The sequence below is a fragment of the Equus przewalskii genome, chromosome 3, assembly GCF_037783145.1.
Source record: "Equus przewalskii isolate Varuska chromosome 3, EquPr2, whole genome shotgun sequence".
In the NCBI taxonomy this organism is placed as follows: domain Eukaryota; kingdom Metazoa; phylum Chordata; class Mammalia; order Perissodactyla; family Equidae; genus Equus; species Equus przewalskii.
Window position 1 is genome coordinate 102,576,994 of NC_091833.1, and position 19,801 is coordinate 102,596,794.

Below are 19,801 nucleotides of genomic sequence, written 5' to 3' on the forward strand. Positions count from 1 at the left end.
TCAAACATGATGGTGGGATGTTTTGTTTTGTTAAAAATTTGAGCAATCCAAATGAAAACATGGCTTATATATTTGAAATGTTAGCTTTTTCTCTAAAGTATGTTTATTCAATCTACAAATGCTTATTGAGTGTATAGTCTGAAGCAGGTTTGGTACTGGATTCCAGGGATATGAAGATAAATACCACAGAGTTGATGGCTTTGAGTCTCATGTTTTGGTAGGTGAAATAAACATGTGGCAAATGAATGCATAACTTGTGATGTGAGCAGTAAGGAAGGCATTGATAAGATACAGAAGTAATGTATTTACCTTCCTGAAGATAGCAAGCAAGGCTTCACAGGGTAATATGGCAGCAGGCTCTGAAGGCTGAGTTGAAGGTTGCCACGTGAACTAGAGACTGAAGACATTTCAGAATGAGCAGGCTGCATGTGAAAAGACATGGGGGTGTGAAACAGCACATTGTGTTCAGGAAACTGTAGGGGATTTGTTATTTCTGAAATGTAGATGTGAGAATAGCAGAAGATGGTACTTGATGCCTTAGGTCGAAACCAGAAACATCTTTCATGCCATGTCAAGAAGTTTGGGCTCTTTCTTGCAAGTGCATGGAGCCTAGTAAGGAAGCAAATATTTATTGGATGAATGAAGAGGGCATGACTGAAGGATTTTAAATAAGGGGTGTAGGGCCCAGCCCAGTAGTATAACAAAGTTTGTGCACTCCCCTTCGGCCACCTGGGGTTCGTGGGTTCGGATCCCAGGTGTAGCCTTACACAGCGTTCATCAAGCCATGCTGTGGAGGCATCCCACGTACAAAATAGAGGAAGACTGGCACAGATGTTAGCTCAGGGCCACACTTCCTCAAGCAAAAGGAGGGAGCTTGTCAACAGGTGTTGACTCAGGGCCAATCTTCCTCAAAAGAAGAAAAGAAAAGAAAAGAAAGGTTTACAATCATGTTTGTTTGTTTGTTTGTTAATCGTTTTATCTGCAGTGAGGAGAGAAGTTTGACGAACTGCAATAAGGAAATGATTGCAATAAACCAAACATTTGATAATTTGATACTAATCCAAGAGAATCAAGGAATGGACAAATAAGTCCAGTGCTTGGCACAGAGTAAGCAAGCAATATAAGTTCTGATGAAGATTCGGGCAATAGGAAGATGGATATGGTGATGCTGGTGAAGGGAGACTGAGTGTGAAAGGTATCTAAAAGAAACATATATTTTTCTGACATCAAAGCACTAGTAACTGTCATGTAGGAACTGCTCAGGAATATAGTGTGCTGTGCCAGACAGGACCCAGAACAGAAATGTTGCTCTCTAAATTCTCTATAGGTATCCATTTGCTTCCAAATTTAAAGGAGATTTTTTTAAGTTATTCCTGATGTCACCATTCACAAAAGGACATTTTCTGCTAATTAAGAAATGATAACAAAACCCTCTAGTATTCATGCTATATTTAGGCTAAGAACACTAGGAGTGATTTAGATTCTAGCAGGATATCAAATAAGGACATTTCAAATGAAAGCGCCTGCAGCTGACAGCCTTTTTGTTGCTTTGAGAGTAGTTAGTATTATTGCTTCCTTAAGGAGCCGTGAAAATAGGCTACTTAATTCCCCCAGATAATTTTCTGGTATATTAGCCTGAGTGATGCAATATGATCAGTTACATCTGATGGAGTCGATCATTGATTTGTTATTCTTTAGGGGTGCTTAAACTCAGAAGTCTCATTGTGACAGCTACTGATATAATATGTCTTCCTTGAAAATAAATTCTCTATTTCCAGTCTGTGCTTCTCTTCGGCACTGCTCTGGGGACTAACCCTCCTGATAAATCCCTTTAGCACGTCAGCTCTCCTGGCTTGCTTTCTTTTCTGACCTGTGACCTGCATAACACCTTGGGGAGGCATTGAGGAAATGAAGTTTTATTATTTCAGGTCAATTGGAACTCTTTGCCTTTCTAATTTTGATAATTCTGCACTTCAGATTTCCCCCCAAAACACATATTCCTGCTACTTGCCATTTTAAATAAGATAGTTTATGTGAAAAAATACGGTAAACTTGCAAGTGCTGATCAAATGTAAGTGGATAATAATGTAATTATTACAGTATCGAGATCAATGGTGAGTTGGTATAGTGGAATTTTCTGTTTACTTAAAAATGTTACCCTTGTGTGACATTATATTAACAGGGGGATATTTGTTTCTGTTCCATTGTCATAGAAATTACTTTAATCAAAGGAGCACAGTGGCTCGATATAACCATGTTTAGCCTAAAAGCATATCAAATGCCAGAAAAATAACAGGACTTTTCAAGGTGATATTCCTTTAAATGGAATGAAATGTTTCCCATGGGAATTTAAGGCCAGGAAACCTGTCTGCTGGGATCATTTTGCCCTCAATCACTTTCTTGTACTGCCTCTAGTATTCTGAGTGCCTGGGTCATCATGATCATTGTAAAGTCCCTATTTGTTTGTTTGATTGTGTATTGGACATATATCTAGTATCAGCTACGTGCTAAGACTCATGCATGTTGAGGAAAAACAGCTGGGCCTTGCTTTTGAGAAACTCATGGTTTAGAATGGGGATACAGCCAAGCAAAGCCAGAATGGTGATTGCAGCTCAGCAGGACAGCTGTATGCACAGGGCATAGGGTCATCACAGAGAAGGAACACACCTACTCTCAGCTCGTTAAATCATGTTTGATAGTCAGAATTTAGAATTTTGAGGAGGTAAAAAAGCAGGCTGGAAGGAAGTAAAATGCATCCATTGGGGAAATATCTTTTTCTAAAAAAGCACAAAGGAGCCATGAATTCAGTAATGAATTTGAAATGAAGTAAAGTAAGCAATACTTACAGTAAGCTCAGGCAACTTATAATAAGCCAATATATAGCATTCTTATGTAAAATATATCTATTTTGGGTGGAAAAGTTCAGCCCAAGTCAGTTAAACAAGCATAACTGCATACATATTCTCTCCCATTGGATCTTTAAAAGTTGAGTAAATTTCATTCTGTGCATAATTCTGAAAGCTTTTCCTCTCAAGAATCATTTCCTTTCAAGTTTTACTATATAAATGTACTTTTCCTAAGCCATTATCATGTTCTGAAAAGGTTTTATTAACAACCAACGCTTATTAGACCCAACAACAATCCAAGCAAGCAAATTATTCTGTGCTTACAAGCTAAGCGCCAAAATGAAATCAGCTTTGGAGTGAAAAGATCAACATGCAGGAGGCCTAAAGTAAAGTTCAGAAACCACAATTCTCTTTATATTAGGCTTTTGTGAGTATTTTATGGGACATTCCTTGAGATTAATTGCAATTTTTCCATGCAAAATCTTTCTCTTATTTTTCTCTTAAATTAATAGGAGGGTAAAACTTGGAAACGTTTGCACAAATCAAAAATAATTGATCATGGGGGTCAGGCCCCATGGTAGAGTGGTTGGTTCTCGCACTTGGCTTCCGTGGCCCAGGGTTTCGCTGGTTTGGATCCTGGGCGCGGACATGGCACCACTCATTGAGCCATGCTGAAGTGGCATCCCACATACCACAGCTGGAAGAACCCACAACTAGGAATATTCAACTATGTACTGCGGGGCTTTGGGGAGAAAAAGGAAAAAAAATTTAAAAATCTTAAAAAACAAAGAATTGATCATAATTCAGGTTACTGTCAGAAAACAATCAACAGCTGATGTATTGAGCAACTGCTACATGTTTGGCACCATCCTAATTATGTTTAAAGATGAATGAAAAATAAGTAAGAGTTAATAATCCTTTTGTGTGTGTTTGTGTGTGTGTGCATGTGTGTGTGTATGAGAGAGAGAGACAATTAGTTTGGATTGGGGAAAAAAGAAGTCAGGAATGGGAGACAATCAAAAACTTTAGCTTCTAACCAAGAGCTAACTGCCTAGTGAAGACTGAAGTGTAAAAATCCTAAAGGTCTATATGAATATGTGTGTGCTAAAGTCATTGGGAAAGTTTATTTAATAAGGTGGAGATTTTAGAGGCTGCGCACAAAATTTGTCAAAGAATTTGGTAAATCTAGGCTGAATTTTCAAATAGTTCTATGGCAAACCTTTTTCTGAAATGGAAAAGAAAATTGGAATTCAGCATCCAGTCACAAGACTAGGGTAATTGCTTTCAGTCTTGCCTGGATTCACTAACCGCACTGTCGGGTAAAAATAACATTCAAGGGGCAACAGAGAAAGGAGTTGAAAGTGGGTAGGCAAGGGCTTTATATATCTAAATCCATTATTGTTGGGATTATTGTAATGAAGACACTGTACAACAGTGTCTAGAACCTGGAAGAATGCGGTCTGGGAAAAGTAAAATGGAACCCGGTTTTGGAAATGCACAGAAAAAATATAAAAGCTGAGGGCAGCCAGTCATGTAGAGAGACATTGTCTGAAGTGAGGCAGGAAAAGGGAACACATATGACTCCCCTTTTGCATATAGAAGTTCCTATAAGAGTTGGACCTTCTGAGGACCCAAGGCATTTAGGCAGAGAAAGATTATCCGCACAGCTTAGTACCACCACTGGTGAAGGTTGAATGAGGCGGGATTGCCACTGCTGCCCCAAGTCAAGGCACATGGTGCTTCTGTCTTAGTCTGCACAGGCTGTCATAACAAAATACCATGGACTGGGTGGCTTAAACAACAGAAATTTATTTCTTACAGTTATGGAAGCTTGAAAGTTCAAGATCAAGGTGCCAGCCTGGTAGGTTTCTTCTCTTGAAGCCTCTGCTCTTGGCTTGTAGGAAAACTTTGCTCACGTGACCACTTCTTTGTGAGCACACAAAGACAAAGAGCAAGCTCGCTAATATCTCTTCTTAAAAGGGCACTAACCCCCTCATGAGCCTTGCCCTCATGACCTCATCTAACCCTAATTATTTCCCAAAGGCTCCATCTCCAATACCATCATATTGGGGGTTAGAGCCTCAATATATGAATTTGGAGGACGGGGGCACAGATATTCAGTCCATAACAACTTCTTTCCTTAGGTAATCAGCCCTGGAAGGGGAATTTCAAACGTAGGCCCCTGCTAGGGTTGCCAGGTAAAATCCAGGACACTTGGTTAATTTTGAATATCAGGTAAATAGCAAATAATGTTTCAGTATAAATATGCCCCATGCAACATTTGGAACATACAAATGCTGAAAAGTATTTATTGTTTATCTGAAATTAAAATTTAACTGAGCAGCCTGTATTTTTGTTTGCTAAATCTGGCAACCCTAACCCCTCATTTATGGGTCAAAGGCTTTCGCCGGCCTAACCAACCACTTATTCACTGCAGACCAAGAGAGGGCTAAGATGAACAGACCCTGACAGCTCTGATCACTCCGGCTTTATAAATTGGTATTTGGGGATTATAATGATTTGTTGTATCACAGAGATGGTAATTTTTCAGCTTCGTTGTTGGCTATTGACAATCCTCATCATCTTCTATCATTTAGTCTTTGGAATGCTTGAGAGTTTGGCTGTTAGCTCAGTTTTAAAACACCTAAAGCATGCAGTTTTAACGTTTAACTGAAAGGCATGTCAAAAATAACTTCTCTGTCTACTAAACTGACTTAAGGAGAGCAGAAAGCCAAGCCTTTGTTCAGGACCTCCTCTGTCAAGGTCATTGGTAGTGCTTGCTGCGAGTGGGTGGCTCAGCCAGCTTCCTTCATTTCCCCAAAGAGAGGGCTCTGAGTTAGGACAAGAGCTCATGGGGTTAGCAGACTGAGATTTAAATTCAAGTTGCATGATGTCTCCCTGCATGGACTCGGGAGAGTTATTAACCTTGCCAAGTTTCAGCTTCTATAACTCCCAAATGGAAGAGCAACACACCCACCACTCGAGGTTTTGTTAATGGGATGATAGTAATAACAGACATCCTGATAGCACCTATGATGTGCCAAGTGTGGCAAATTTATTAATTTACTTATTCAACACACTCCGTGGAGGTTTACATTTTATTATTATCTGAATTTTGTAGATGTGGAAATGGAAGTACAGAACAGTTAAGTAGTATTGCGGGTCCACATTGTTTAATGTCTATTATTATTATTATTTTTACCATCATCAGTATCATCATTATTTTTGTGCTTAGCATGGGAAAACCAACAAAGCCATGATCATTTACTTAAAAATTCAAAATGTCCCTGAAAACACTTGGTTTGCTGCTTAGTAATTTGGAACCTCAAATTATTTTGATTAAAAAAATATATTGAGCCCTGCGTCATGTGAGCATGGCTTAATTGCCACATTCTTTCAGTTACTTTGTCATAAAGTTAGACATTTTGCAGTTAGCAGGAGGGAAACTCGTCTCAGTGAATTTCAGTATATTCACGTTTTTATGAAGTCATTCGCATGTTAGAGTCATTCCCTGTAAGACAGTATATTAAGTGGGAAGAATATGAGGTAAAGAAGACAGGTGACATTCAATTTACAACGTCAAAGAATCTTCTACTTCAGTGTTCCTCCTCAATTGAAACATAATGCCTGTGTTAGATTTTATACTTTCCCTTTCATATATAAAAGGAGAGAAAGATATTATTTTCTAAGATTCCAGTGAAAAATGAATATGATTTCCAAAGATTTTGGTACTGCCATTTTTTTTTTTTTTGAGGAAGATTAGCCCTGAGCTAACATCTGCTGCCAGTCCTCCTCTTTTTGCTGAGGAAGACTGGCCCTGAGCTAACATCCATGCCATCTTCCTCTACTCTATACGTGAGATGCCTACTACAGCATAGCTTTGCCAAGTGGTGCCATGTCTGCACCCGGGATCTGAACCCGTGGACCGTGGGCCGCCAAAGCAGAACATGCACACTTAACCCCTGTGCCACTGGGCCAGCCCCAGTACTGCCATTTTAAGAGTCAAATTTTATATCTATTAAAATATGAAATATGATAACTATTTATTCATGCCAGATGGTATACATTCAACTGAGAATATTTAGCAAAATCCTGTAGCAAATTATAGATAGGTAAATGACTTAGTTTATTTGGGCTGCTATAACAAAAATACCATAGACTGAGTTGCTTAAACAACTACCATTTATTTCTCACAGTTCTAAGGGTTGAGAAGTCCAAGATCAAGGTGCTGGCAGATTTGATGTCCGGTGAGAGCTGCTTCCTGTTTCATAGATGGCCATTTTCTCCCAGTGTCCTCACATGGTGGAAGGGACAAGGGAGTTCTCTGGGGTCTCTTTTATAAGGACACTGATCCCGTTCATGGAGGCCTCACTCTCATGACCTCACAATCACTTCCCAAAGCCCCACCTCCAAATACCATCACATTGGGGATTAGATTTCAACATATGAATTTTGAGGGGACACAATTCAATCTATTGCAGTAAATAAATCAATGTGAATAAGAGAACCATCCATCCCAGGTTAAGAATGAATATTAAAGGACATCTATTTGACACCCACTTAGTTTTTGTAGTCAAAGCAACATTTTCACTTCATGTACAAGTCTATGTGGTTAATAATATAGTATTTGTTTCTTTAATTTAGCATCTGTAAATGAAGAAAAATAGCTACAATTCTGAAACATCTGCTATGAAAAGGCATTATGAAAAATAACTTACTTTACTGCCATAAAAACCCTATGAGCTAGTTATTACTGTCTTTGTTTTTTATATTAGGAAACTGACTTGAGAGTTCAAGTCTCTTGTCCAAATTCACTGTTGGTGAGTGTTGGAGGCAGGTTTTGATGTTTCTTGGGTCTGTCTGCTCTGATGGCCTTGGCCTTATCTACCCTGGTACTTCGCCTCTCTGGGGGAAATGAAACCTTTGCTGCCTGGAGTGAGGGATCCAGGAGACAAGACATGTCTGCACAGATTCCAGGCTTGCATGCATCCATGTGTCATCCTCCCTCCCTCTACCTCACTGGGTGGAGCAAAGAGAAGGGCTCTCTTTCAGATTCCCTTCTGACTCAATAAATACTCTGCTCCAACAAGAAAGAGCTGCTAGTAACTCCTAAGGAATTGTTTCTCAAATGTGTTCTATAGGCTGCAGCTTCTTGAGTCTCTCTAGAACTAATTGACAAGAATTTTGAGAGTAGAGAATGTCAGAGTTTAAACTTCCATGTAATTCTAAAGCAAAACTAAAAGCTAAAATTTGAAACCCATCGTATGGTAAAGAACGAAGAATGAGAGAGAGACGGGGAAGAGGAGAGGGAGGAGGTGCATTATATTAGAGTGGCAATTTAAAGTGCCATTCTACTTAACATTTGCCGAGTACTTAGCATTTGCAAAAGATTGGGCTGGGCTTTGTAGGATACAAACATGAAAGATGAATAAGGTACTTTTTTTTTCCCTCCAAGGTATAATCTCCTTTCACAAAATGCATGTTTTACATTTAATACATTCTCTAGAAAGATAAATGATGACATTCAGTATCTGGCCAATTCATACTTGTTTAGTAGTCAGGCTTGACTTGGTATGTGATATACTTGATCTATAAGCCACTCGAAATTTCTAAATCTGTTTTCTTATTCTTTAAAACAAAGATTCACACTGTCTTACTTAGAGTGTTTATGATTTTGTGATTTCAAATTAAGTCAATGGAAAAGTGTAGCTGAAAACGTATCGGTAACTGTACTATTGCATAGAGCATAAGGAATAATTTACTGCTAGTGTTGTAGTCAGCAAAACTCAACTTTCCTGAATCCACTTGTGTGATTGTAGGTGACCTATCATATTGAATGTTAAGTATTTATACAAAAATATGAAGGATTACATATTTTCACCTATTGTATTTGAAAGCTTTCTCAGGTATTAAGTTCTAAGTGGGGACAGCAGAATTGATTTGAATTGTCTCAGTGTAACCTGCCCTGACAATTCAGGGATAACTCAGCAGGTCCCCAGGTGGGGCATGCAGGTTAGCCCTTCCCTGGCACAAATTATTTTCAAACTGCTTCTTAAAGTGGATGTCTCCTAGTCAGGCTTTGACTGGTATCTTAAATATTATAAAAATGGAGAATTACAGAGTTTCATAAATAATCTCTAACCAATTTTTTCTACTTCAAACCCTATCTTCCTTTATATGCAGGAGGCAGGCTCCAGTGATATAAATAAATATATTAAATTAGCAGATATTATGAATGCGCTTTTTGATTTCATAAAAAGCTCTACATAGTTACTTAAAGGCAGAGCTCTCCCTTTCTAGCAGCTGGAAAATCAGGGATGTGTCTTCTTTTCTCCAGTACTCTGGGACTCAGGAATTTTACTGGGAAAAAAAAGAACACATATATTTAATAAACCTGTTTTTTAATTGCAGTGGAGTTTGTGAGATACGTGGGCAAAATGTTGAGAAACACATGGAAGAACTGATTAAAAATATCGGCCAATTATGGCCTCAATTAATATATTTGTGAGAGGCTTTTTTCTCACCCCAGAGATAAAATGAGAGCACTTTTGGTAAAGTCATTAAAAGATGAGCAGCAAGCACTTTTTAATTATACACCGTTTGTACATCTTGTGAATAATTACCCGGAAGTCGCTACCTGGGTGACAGTGATTGACAGAAAGCTGCCAGGCAAAGGACACATCTTTAATATGAGTAAAGGTTATAAGAACTTCATCTGCATGAAGATAGCAGCACAGAGCAAGGAATACACCAGCACTCACCATTGAGGGGCAAGATTTCCTGGCCTCTGAGTTTTTGGGGTGCCCAGTTGCCAATGACAGCCCCTAATTAGGTTGAGGATCCCTTCAGGGTCTTCTTAGATCTGTGCCTTATGGTGGTGGGGAGTTATGCCCTCACAGGTTGTTCTAACAATTTTTAAGCCTGCTTACCTAATAGAAGAAAATTACTGGCACCAACTTCAGAATATTCCTGAATATTGACCATGGTTCTGGGTGTATCAAGTAGTGCTTTCTTTTGTGTGATATAACACTAGTGGGCCAGCTTCAGGCCTTTGTGCTCTAGTGTACTGGATCTTAAGAAAACCAGCTTTAAGCCTGTTAGTCTATTGTGGAAACCAGTTTAAGCTTTGTAGTCTGTTTAAAAAAAGTAGTAAGATGGGAAAATTATGACACACTTTTATATGAAAAGCATACTCTAGGGTCAGAGGCAGCTGCAGATTCAACTGGAGAGATCTGGGCAGCATTAAATATTTATCTAGGGATTGCAGCCTGAGCCCTCAGGCCTGTGGACATATGTTGTTTGGCTGGAATTGTGTTTTTCCTCTTTAAGTTGAATTTGAATATCTTTGGTAGGAGCATGGCTACTGTTTGCCACAATTCTGAAATTCCCTAGTAGCATTTTCCTTGGCCCACATCACATCCACTGTAGGCAATTGGCGGGTTCCCAGTATTATACTGTAAGTCTTGGTAAGATTTTCTGCCCAGGCCTGGAAATCGCTGCATAATTAGGGAAAAGTAGGAAGTTTATTTGTTAAACCACTAGAGTCAGAGTCTCAGGAAAACCATAATTTGCAACCAGGTTGAGGACTGGCAGAACATCAAGGGAGGTGTGGAGAACATTGATGGTGGAGATCAGAGGCCAGCCCTGAAAGACAAGGGCTCAAGGTGAAAATCCAGGCCCTAAGGACTGGATGATTGAGCTCAAAACCTTGACCGCATACGTGGACAACTGGTATAGGCAAGGAGAATAGGAGCTTCTTCCATATTCCCTCCTCAGATTTAGCATATGTCATAAGATATGTTGGGACTAGTTGGAACACCTGGCTGAGATTAGCTAGCTAAGCAAATTTTGTAACTATTAGTCATCAATGCCTTTTTTCTGTTTTGGGTTTTGTTTTCCTGTTTTTTCTATTTAGGTAACAGTATTTGAGGATAGCTTTAGGAAGAAGGGTAAAAGCCCTAAGAACTTTTCCTAGAGCCTATCTTATTATTCGCTTACCTGTCCTTTATTTACTTATGATTTCTACCCTTTTGATCTTCACTCTCTTTAGCATTTTTTTTTTTTTTAACTCACCTTCTAATTCCCACTATGGATTCCTTTCCTGGATCTCCAGAATTGATTATTGGCGTGCCCAGCCTGCTGCCCCTTCGTCCTGGAACGCCTGATGCATGCTGCCTACCTTTACTTCCTCAACAAAGCATTGAGTACTACAGTCCTACCATCACTTCATTTCATTCACACCACAGTCTCAGGAAGTAGGTGTTATCATACCCATTTTACAGATGACAACATTGAATCTCAGAGAACTATAATTTTATAAATATTTTATAAATAAATTTTGGAATTTATTATAAAAAGTCCAAGGCAATACATCTCCTAATTTAAACTCTCATCTTCTGGCCTCAAAGTTATAATCTTTCTTATGTGCTGCCTTCTAATCTACATAGTCTCTTCAAGACCAAATTAATCATTCTGATCTCCTAAAGTATGGAATGTGTCTATTACAGCACTTGTCCTTTTGCAATATCTCTGATTTATTGCATGCTGCATCCTCCATTAGACTGTAAAAAACTTGAAGACAGTGTCTACGACTTACTCATCTTAGTGTCCTTCATACCAGGTAAAGTCCTGGTTCATAAGGTGGGGCTTAATTATTGGGAAGATGATGAATGAAAGATTTGTTGTTAATCTATGTATTTGGTTAATACCGTCAACAGAAGGAGCCTGGCCTTGGGACCCAGGCCTTATGTATTTGGTTTATTTTAGGCACAGGTCACCTGAGGTTCTTACTTTTCTTCGCCTGGGTTTAAAAGGTGTTAATAATCTAAACAAATCCAGACAGAAGTAATGAGCAAAGCTGCAATCAGAATTTGGACTGTCTGATTATATGTCCTGTGAAGTATGCAATAAAGGTTAACAACTAGGATATGATCAAAGCTTACGTAGATAATAAATACTGATTATCGTTTTTCTTATTTTGCTCTAAATCAGTGGTACTGTCGTGTTTAATATTTGCTTAATCAAGCACTAATTTTTTAAAAAGCTATCTTTACATTAAAATATTTTTGTTGGATAATCATTTGCAATCTTTTCTCTTGTTTTTTAAAATGTAGAGTGCATCATTATCATTCTTTTAATTTCTGACTTTGGAAAGGAATACCCAAGCACTAAAGGTAGGATACATGGTACAGTGGAAATAATTCTGGACTAGGTGAGAGAGAAGCAGGGGAGTTAAGGAGGGAGGTCAGAGGCCTGAGCCCCATCTCTGCTGGTATTTAGGCATTCAACTGACATGTACTGAGCATTCAACAAACTATGTGCTGGGCATTATATCAGTTCAGGGTTAGATGAAGATAAATGGAGTGAGGTCCTAGGGTCATCAACAGTTTAGCAGAGGAAACAAACAAGTGAACAAATGGTAACAACAAAGAAAATATACAAATATATGTATACACAGAGAGAGGTAAAGGGAGAGGGCTAAGAAGAGGGAAAAAGAGAGAGAATGAAAGAACCAGGAGGAAAGAATGATCGACTCTGCAAGGAGAGCAGTAACTCTTGAGCTGGGGAGTCACTTTACCTCTTTGTCTAGTCTGCTTACCTGCTAGATCAGTGTTTCCTAAACTTCAGTAATTTTTGGAACCAACTTCATAAGTTTGATAGATCTAAGTACTGCTTGCATACTATTTGTTTCCTTTTAATGGACATTAAGTCAATTCACTTTTCTTTTTAATGCAGCTTTCTCTTAAACAGTAGCATCCATGAAATCACAGGCTGGAGGAGCTCCTTCTTTCTAATACATCTGCATTGAATTTAGTGAAATTCCCCACCCAAACTGGGAGCACTACAGACTAACTCTGAGTATTTTGTTTACCTCAGCAAACAGAATTAGTATTCAGGTAGAACAAATGCATTCCTATTGAAATCAACTTTGAAATAGTGTGTTACTACCTACATAGTGTTTAGATGTACTACCAGTGGTATCCAACCCATCACGATTTGGAAAATTCTGGACAAGTTATGCTCTCTGAAGTCCGTTGTCTCATTAGTGTTTTAACTTCTGTAAAACTTTTGTTATTAATTTTCTTTTAAATGTGTCTTCCTATTAGCTGTTAGGTTATTCAAACTCCCAGAGGCCTGAAGGAAGAGATAATTTTTTGGATTCCTCCTAAGACTTTGCTAATGTCAAAAGGATTAAAACAAATCATCAGGAGTCAAGGAGGGAGCTCTTGGCTGGAGGAGTTTGGAATAGCCCAGATGCAGCAAGAGGAGGAGATCAGTCTCTGAACATGTTTATTCAGACTGTGGAGGGTGGAAGAAGATAGTCCCTACCCCAGCTTCACAGAAGCTTTTATTTGTATTGAAAACTGGTGCTTTTCACACATGTAAGTATTGAATTAAGGAGGAATAGGAGACATTACAGTGAAAAGCAAGAAAATCATCATGAGCTTTGGAGAAGAATAATTATTCTATAATTTGCTTATTTATGATACAATAATAATTTATTATTTTAAAATTCCAGAAATAAATTATGGTGGCACGAGATTTAAAAATAAAGCTACAACCTGTTAGAGAAATTAAAAGAAAGTATATCTCTACGAATGAAAAATACAGCAATAATTGTCATGTTTATAATAACATGTTGGTGTTTTCCCTCATTGACATAAGGTTTAGAATCACTTTGGTTTCATTTTCTGAAACCAAGGTCCGTTTCATTGTGATTTTCATAGCAGAGGGAATACAGTGTGGTGATATGTTTCTAAAAGAATATTCAATATTATAATTGAATTCAATATTAAAAAATAACTGTTCCTATTTTGTAATGTAGAACCATATTAAAAGAAAGAATAATACACAACCTTATTATGTTTATCTAAAAAGAGTTTGTAGTAAAAATACTTATAAACTTGAAAGTAACTATCAAGCCAGCTACATTCACCTTTTTAATGGGTCTACTCATTCGGATTTATTTAAACCACAGTAAGAGGCCTCCCACATCCTCCTCAGCCAAAGAATGTTTCTAAGAACCTATGTTACTTTCACTCTTCTATTGATTCGTTTAAAAAATATTTTTGGGCACTGTTATGGGATGAATTTTCTTCCCCAAAAAGATACATTGAAGTCTTGACTGCCAGTACGTCAGAATGTGATCTTATTTGAAAATAGAGTCATTAATTAATTAAACTGATTAATTAGATGTAATTAAAGTATTAAATTAAGATGAGGTCATACCAAAGTAGGGTGGGTCCTTAATCCAACACGACTGGTGACCTTAAGAGAAAAGACACAGACAGATACAGGGAGAATACAGTGTGACAATGCAGACAGAGGTTATTGAAGTGCTGCAAGCCAAGGAACATGAAGGATTGCTAGGAAACCACCAGAAGCTAGGAAGAGGCAAGGAAGGATCCTCCCCTACAGGTTTCAGAGGGAGCCTGGCTCAGCTAACACCTTGATTTTAGACATCTAGCCTCCAGAACTATGCAACAATATTTCTGTTCCTTTAAGCCACCCAGTTTGTGATAATTTGTTATGGAAGCCATAGGAAATTAGTACAGGCACCAACAATGTGTTCTGGAACTGTTGTAGATATTTGATATACATCAGTAAACAATACACACTAAGAGTTCTGCACTGGTGGCATTTATATTCTCAAGAGGGAAGAAAAATAATAAGTGAACTGGACAGTATGTTAGTTGGTAATAAAGAATATGGGTATTGCAAAGTAGAGGTGGATGGAAGAGGAAGTAGTGAAGATTACAGTAGTGAAAAGGGTAGCCAGAAAAAGGTAACACTTGAGCATAATTTGAAGATGGTGAAGGCATCAGCCTTGTAAAAATACTTAAGGTGAAGTATCCAAGGAGCAGGAAGCCCCAAGTGCAAAGCCTTAGGGCTGGAGCATACCTAGTCTGTTGGGGGAAAGCCAAAGGTCGTGATGGCCCCAGTGAGCAAGAAGGAGAGTTAAAGAAACTGAGGTTGGGGTGGTAACTGCGTTATCAAATCTTCCATGGCCTTGCATGGTTTTATGTTAAAGAAAATGGGGAGCCCATTGGGTGTTAAAGCAGGGACATGACATGGTCAACCTACTTTTTAGAAGAATCACACTTGCTTTTGTGTTCACAATTGACTGTAAAAGGCAAGGATAGGAGCCAAAGGACCAGTTCATAGGCTATTTCAACATTTCAGGCGAGAGAGAAAGCTTAGACCAAGGTGACAGTAGAGAGGGTAAAGAGTGGTTGAATTATAGGAACATCCAACAAAATTTCCTGGAATATTGGATACAGGATGTGAAATAAAATGACAGATAGAAGATAACTCCTAGAGTTTTGTCCTCTAGAAGAATGGAGTTGTTGTCATCTAAAATATAGAGGCAGATTGAGGGGTAAGGGGCAGAGACATCTTCTGTTTGGGAGATCTGCTTCTTTTCCCAATTCTTACTCCTCAATTTTTCTTCCTTTGTCTTTTCCTTTTCTTTTTGATTAAGACATAATCTGTTTTATTGTTTAGTTCCTAGATTTGTTGCTTTAATATGATGTCTATTTTTAAAAAAATATTAAGACTTTATTTAGAGCAGTTTTAGGCTCACAGAAAAATTGAGAGGAAGGTACAGAGATTTCCCATATGCCCCCTACCTCCATACAAGCATAGCCTCCCCCATTATAACATCCCTCATCAGTCATCAGAGTGGTATATTTGTATAATTGATGAACATACATTGACAGCTCATAGTCACTCAAAGTCCATAGCTTACATTAGGGTTTACTTTTGGTGGTGTGCGTTTTATGGGTTTGGACAAATGTATAATGACATATGTCTATCATTCTAGTATCATAAAAATCCTCTGTGCTCCACCTATTCATCTCTCAGCTCCCCAACCCTGGAAACCACTGATATTTTTACCGTCTTTATAGTTTTGCCTTTTCCAGAATGTCATATAGTTGGAATCATACAATTAGTAGCCTTTTCAGATTGGCTGCATTCACTTAGTAATATGCATTAAATTTCTTCCCTATCTTTTCATGGCTTGATAGCTCATTTATTTTCAGTGCCACATAATATTCCATTGTCTTGATATACCAAAATTTATTTATCAATTCACCTACTGAAGGGCATCTTATCTGCTTCCAAGTTTTGACAATTATGAATGAAGGTACTATAACATCTGTGTGTATGCTTTTATGTAGATTTGCATTTTCAACTCGTTTGAGTAAATACCAAGGAGTCCAATTGCTGGATCTATGGCAATAGAATGTTTTGTAAGGAACATTTTTTTTATTTTGTAAGAAACCACCAAACTGTCTTCCAAAGTGGCTGTATTATTTTGCATTCCCACCAGCAATGAATGAGAGTTCCTGTTACTCCACATCCTCACCAGCATTTGGTGTTATGTGTGTTCCAAATACTGGCCATTCTAATTGGTGTGTAGTAGTATCTCATTGTTGTTTAAACTTGCATTTCCCTGATGACATGATGTGGAGCATATTTTCAAATGTCTATTTGGTATTTATGCATCTTCTTTGATGAAGTGTCTGTTAAGGTGTTTGGCCCATTTTTTAATGAGGTTGTTTGTTTTCTTATTGTTGAGTTTTAAGAGTTGTGTGTATGTTTTAGATAATAGTCCTATATCAGATGTATCTTTTGAAAATATCTCCTCTCAGTCTGTGGTTTGTCTTTTCATTCTCTTGACATTGTCTTTTGAACAGTGGGAGGTTTTAATTTTAGTGAAGTCCAGCTTATAAATTATTTCTTTCATGGATCTTGCCTTTGGTGTATCTAAAAAGTCATCACCATACCAAGGGTCTCCTACGTTTTGTACTATGTTATCTTCTAGGAGTTTTATAGCTTTTCATTTTACTTTTAGGTTTTTTTAATCCATCTTGAGTTAATTTTTGTGAAGGGGTAAAGTCTGTGTCTAGATTCTTTTTTTGCACATGGATATCCAGTTGTTCCAGCACCATTTGTTGAAAAGACTATGTTTGCTCCATTATATTACCTTTGCTGCTTTGTCAAAGATAATTGGCTATATTTATGCGGGTCTATTTCTGGACTGTCTATGCTATTCCAATGATCTACTTGTCTGTTCTTTTGCCAATACTACACTGTCTTGATTATTGTAGCTGTATGGTAAGTTTTGGATTTGGGTAGCATCAATCTTTCAACTTTGTTCTTTTTATTGTCTTGGCTTTTCTGGGTCTTTTGCCTCTTTGTATAAACATTAGAATCAATTTGTTGATATCCAGAAAATAACTTGCTTGAATTTTGATTGGGATTGCATTAAATCTGTAGATTAATTAGAGAAAAACTGACATCCTTGATAATATTGAGTTTTCCTATCCACAAACATGGAATAACTCTCCATCTATTTAGTTCATTTTTTATTTCATTCATCAGTTTTGTAGTTTTGTTCATGTAGATCTTGTATATATTTTGTTGGGTTTATACCTAAGTGTTTCATTTTGGGGAGTGCTAAATGTAAATGGTATTATGCTTTTAATTTCAAATTTTTCTTGTTCACTGGTGGTAAGCAGGAAAGTGATTGACTTTTGTATATTAATTTTGTCTCTCAATCTTGCCATAATTTCTTATTACTTCCAGGAGGGTTTTTTTTTTTGTCAATTTATTAGGATTTTCTACATGGACAGTCATGTCAACTGTGAACAAAGACAGCTTTATTTCTTCTTTCTCAATCTGTGTACCTTTTATTTCCTTTCTTGTCTTATTACATTAGCTACAATTTCCAGCATGATATTGAAGAAGAGTGGTGAGAGGGGACATCCTTAACTTGTACCTGATCTTAGAGGGAAAGCTTCAAGTTCCTCACCATCAAGTGTGATGTTAGCTGTAGGTTTTTTGTAGATAGTCCTTATCAAGTTGAGAAAGTTTCCTCTATCCCTAGTTTACTGAGAGTCCTTTACGTGAATGGGTGTTAGAGTTTGTCACATGCTTTTTCTGCATCTTTGGATATGATTATGCGATTTTTTTTTTAGTGTGTTGTTGTGATGAATTGTATTAATTCATTTTCAAATATTGAACCAACCTTGCATACCTCAGATAAATCCCACTTGGTGTTGGTGTATAATTCTTTTAAAATTATTAGATTTTATTTTCTAATATTTTGTTGAGGATTTTTGCATCTATGTTCATAAAAGAGATTGGACTATAGTTTTCTTTTCTTATAATGCTTTTGTCTGGTTTTGGTATTAGGGTAATGCTGGCCTTGGAGAATGAGTTAGGATGTATTCCCTCTGCTTCTAAGATGTCTGTTTTTAATGTTATTAGTTTTGCTTTATTTTACTGTAATCATTAATCTTTCTCTATTCCTTTATTTCTTTTTCCTTTTCTATAATTTTAATTCCTGAAGGTTTTGCCTTCCTCCTTTCTTCTGTCATTCTTTCTTTCTACCTGTGTTACTCTTACCTTCCTAGTTTTTAACTAACTGGTTTTTAACCAAGGGAGCCCATCCCCTGGAGGTGGCCTCGCAGAAAGAGGCAGCCTAATTCTCTATTCCAGGAACCATACAAGTATGCTTTACTTCAGAGAGATGTAGAGTCACTTCAGAGTGTGCCACACATGTAATAAGAACAATGGTTGTATTCCCTTGAGGCCTACTGACACCATGGAGTTTGCTTCTCAATGATTAAGACTCCTTTCCTAGAAGATGCCCATAGGTGTCCTAAAATTGATTCCAGATGTGTTAGCTTTTTTGATGGGTTTTAATAATGAATATCTGTGTATATGATGGATTTAGATTTCACATATTCAAGTATTTATTTTTCATCTTTTATCTTTCTATCTGGGAGGGAGAAAATAGTCACTAATGAAGGTAGGAGTACATCCATTTTCTGTCAACTGTAGAACAGTTGCTTTTAAGCTGGTGAGCTTGTTTGACCAGAATATGTTTTTCTGGCATTGTTTTATACCCTGGCAGGTTGTATTTCATATGTCTTAACACTTGCATCCCTCCTGTCAAGGAGAGTGTTGTCTGCATAAATACAAAGTCACACTCTAATAATCTTTTAATTTGTATTTATGCTGTTCAGAGCAAGGCTGAATTAATTTTCTCTGAACAGCAGGAGAAATAAAAGTGTCAGTGGGCCCTACCTGGATCCCTTGACAAATGAATGAGTTGCTTTCCCATAGAACATTCTTCCAGAGGCATATGTAAATATGTCCACACCACATGCATTTCCTCACCACATGCATTTATGAAAACACCTAGGTTATATTTAATGGTAGTACTTGGGGAGCACTGAAGGATTTCAAGAGATTATTTCAGAGTTAGAGTATATCAATGTATTAGTTATCTATTGCTACATACTGAATTGCCTCAAAATTAGTAGCTGAAAACTGTAAGCATTTATTATCTGACAGCTTTTGTAGATCAGGAATCTAGAAACTTTGCTGTTTTCTGGCCTGTGATCTCTCACGAGGATACAGTCATTTCAAGGATTGATAGGATTTGGAACATCTTCTATCAAGGTAGTTCGTTCATATAGTTGGTGAGTTGATAATGGCTGTTGGCAGGAGGTCTCAGTTTCTCTCCATGTGGAGCTCTCCACAGGGCTGCTTGAGTGTCCTCATGCATGGTGGCTGGCTTTACCCACAGAGAATGAGCCAATAGAAGACGCAAGGCAGAAGCTACAATGTCTTGTATGACCTAGCCTCTAATGCCACACACTCATTTATAAAATATACTGTTGGTTAGAATACATCAGCTCTCTTCGATGTGGTGGGGGTGTCTCCAAGGGCTTGGGTATAGGGAGGCTGACTTACTGGATGCCATGACTATAACAGTCTACCTATATGGATATAGGATATACTAAATTAAGGAAAAGATATTAATTACCCTTCATTTCATAGACTGTTGGAGTGGTCCCTAAGCTGTCAGGCACTTAAGATTAGATTGATAAAAACAGGGCCTGGGAAGATCTTTGAGTAGTCTACTTATGCATTTGCTT

At 37.7% G+C, this 19,801-nt stretch overlaps 1 protein-coding gene across 4 annotated transcripts in view; it reads left to right on the forward strand.

Moving 5' to 3' along the window:
• KCNIP4 (potassium voltage-gated channel interacting protein 4) overlaps positions 1-19,801 on the forward strand; it is a 1,058,546-nt gene that overhangs the window by 280,914 nt on the left and 757,831 nt on the right. The gene's annotated exons all lie outside the window — the stretch shown is intronic.